The following is a 3,036-nucleotide window of genomic DNA, read 5'->3' on the forward strand; positions in this document are numbered from 1 at the left end:
TTTTTTTGAGACAGGGTTTCTCTGTAAAGCCCTGGCTGTCTTGGAACTCACTCTGTAGACCAGGCTGGCCTCGAATTCAGAAATCTGCCTGCCTCTGCCTTCCAAGTGCTGGGATTAAAGGCGTGCACCACCACTTCCCAGCAAAACCTGTAGTTTTTTATAAACTAAATTTCCCCTCATTTTATTTATTTATCTTTATTTTTATATAGGATCTTACTATATAGCCCTGGGTAGACTAGGCTGGCCTCAGAGATCTGTCTGCCTCTGCTTCTCATGTACTGCCATTAAAGGTATGTGCCACCACACCCTGTTTTTACCAACTTAACTTTGGGGCTAGCAAGATCCTTAGAGGTTAAGAGCACTGCGTCTTCTTTCAGAGGACCCAGGTTCAATTTCCAGCACCCGTGTGGCAACTTGAAGCTGTCTGAAACTCCAGTCCAAGGGGATCTGACACCTATTTCTGGCGCCTCTGGGCACCAGGCATACACCTGGTACACAGACATATGTGCAGGGAAAACATCAATACACAGAAAGATAAGGAGCTGGAGAGATGGCTCAGTGGTTAAGAGCACTGGGTGCTCTTCCAGAGGTCCTGAGTTCAAATCCCAGCAACCACATGGTGGCTCACAACCACCATGAGATCTGACACCCTCTTCTGGTGTGTCTGAAGACAGCTACAGTGTACTTATTTATAATAATAAATAAATATTTGGGCCGGAGTGAACAGAGTTGACCGGAGCAAGCAGAGGTCCTAAAATTTAATCTCCAACAACCACATGAAGGCTAGCAACCATCTGTATAGCTACAGTGTACTCATATACATTAAATAAATAAATAAATTTTGGGGGAGGGCCTATTAAGAACAGCCTCTCCCAGACACTGGGTGGGGGCACAATGAGAGAAGGTTGTGAAAAGGGGGAATGATGCTAACAAATGTACTTAAAAGTTTACCTGGTGGGGGCTGGTGAGATGGCTCGGTGGGTAAGAGCACCCCATTACTCTTCCGAAGGTCAGGAGTTCAAATCCCAGCAAGCACATGGTGGCTCACAACCATCTGTAGCGAGATCTGGTGCCCTCTTCTGGAGTGTCTGAAGACAGCTACAGTGTACTTACATATAATAAAAAAATAAATCTTAAAAAAAAAAAAAAAAAAAGTTTACCTGGTGGCGCACGCCTTTAGTCCCACCACTTGGGAGGCAGAGGCAGGCTGGACCTCTGTAAGTTCGAGGCCAGCCTACAGAGTGAGTTCCAAGAGAGCCAGGGCTGCTGGCCCCATAAAAAGCTAAATACAGGAGTTGGCTACGTAGCTCAGTGGGTGAGGGCTTGCCGTGAGTGCAGGCAGCCGTGTGTTCCATCCTGTCACCAAACAAAACTGTCTGTGGGGCCAGGGAGACAGCAAAGTGAGTTCAACCCCCAGAACCCACATGGTGGAAACCAAAGAACCAGTTCTTGATGTTGAGATGGCCCAGTGGGTAAAGACACTCTGTGGTGGCTGCTGCCAAGACCGATGACCTCAAGTCCATCACAGGATCCATGTGGTGAAAAGGGAGACCTGCAAACTGTCCAGTGATCTCCACAAGGAGCCATGGCACGGGTTCACGTGCATACACACACAAGTGTAAATGTAATTAGAATGATAAAAACGGAGGTGTATGCTAATTCCCAGCACTAGGGAGGTAGAGGTCTTTTTGGCTAAATAGTGAGTTCAAGACCTGAGATGCTTAAGCCATGAAGAAGAGGAGGAGGAAGAGGGGGAGGAAGAGGAGGGGGAGGGGGAAGAGGATGGGGAAGAGGAGGAGGGGAGAAGAAGAAGAAAGTAGGTTAGGCAGCATGAAGCACAGGCTGTTGGAGACCTTCCTCTCTGCCGTGCCAGATTCAGTCGTTTGCTCTCTGGCGCTTCGGTGATCCCTCCCTAGGTCGGGGCCACAGTCTGAGGCTCCAGTAAACATTTGTCTGGCCCACATTGCCCTAAGGCTCCTGGGGTTAGTGGGTACACAGACAAAAGGCCTCTGGAATAAGTGCAGTCCAGTATTACACAACACGCCCTAACCACCCACAGAAAATGACTACCCTGCTCGGCCTGCACGCAGCACCTACCTGTTGGGTGAGAAGTGAGAGGAATTACAATTGCTGCCCAGTTGTGACCATTACTGCCCTCTTGACTGACAGATTTTAATATTGGAAAAGCCAGAAAGAAGCTCTTCCCACTACTTCCCCCTCCGGCCTCCTTCCCCCCTCCCCCACTCCATTCCTTAATAGTGTAGCCCAGGCTGACCCCTTGCCTTAGCCTTCCAAGCTTTGGGATTACAGATGAACACTATCAAAGTCGAATGGACTTCGGAACTTATTTTTTCTTCTCGTCATTTTCTGTAGTTTTATCTAATTTGATTTGTGGGTCGGTTTGTTTGTTGTTGTTTCTTCGAGACTGGGTTTCTTTGTGTACCCATAGCTGTCCTGGAACTCGCTCTGTAGACCAGGCTGGCCTTGAACTCCCAGAGATCCACCTGCCTCTGCCTCCTGAGTGATGGAATTAAAGGTGTATGCCACCACTGCCGGCCAAGGAAAGTTTCTGCCTGTGAGTGCTGATATTGTATACCCAGCAATCTCAGATCAATAACCTAATCCTTCTAAGAAGTGCACGGCTCCTGCAGAGGACCTGAGTTCGGGCCTCATCACTCACAGGGGCAGTTTGCAACCACCTGCATCCCCAGTTGGGGGCCTATCACTATGTAGTCCCAGCAGGCTTGAAATCTTGATGTCTTAGACATCAAGAACAGGACAGACTGATGAACAGAGAGCAGGTAATGGGCCCCCCAGACCTTAGCACAATTTGACTCCATGATGGAAGTACCACTCAGGCCATGAAACTCAGCATATAGACAGCACCCCCTGCCAAGCATCTCCTGCTGGAGAGATGGCTCAGAGGTTAAGAGCACCGACTGCTTTTCCAGAGGTCCCGAGTTCAAATCCCAGCAACCACATGGTGGCTCACAACCATCTCTAATGGAGTCTGATGTCCTCTTCTGTGTCTGAAGA

Source organism: Mus caroli, chromosome 10 (genome assembly GCF_900094665.2).
Source record: "Mus caroli chromosome 10, CAROLI_EIJ_v1.1, whole genome shotgun sequence".
NCBI lineage: Eukaryota > Metazoa > Chordata > Mammalia > Rodentia > Muridae > Mus > Mus caroli.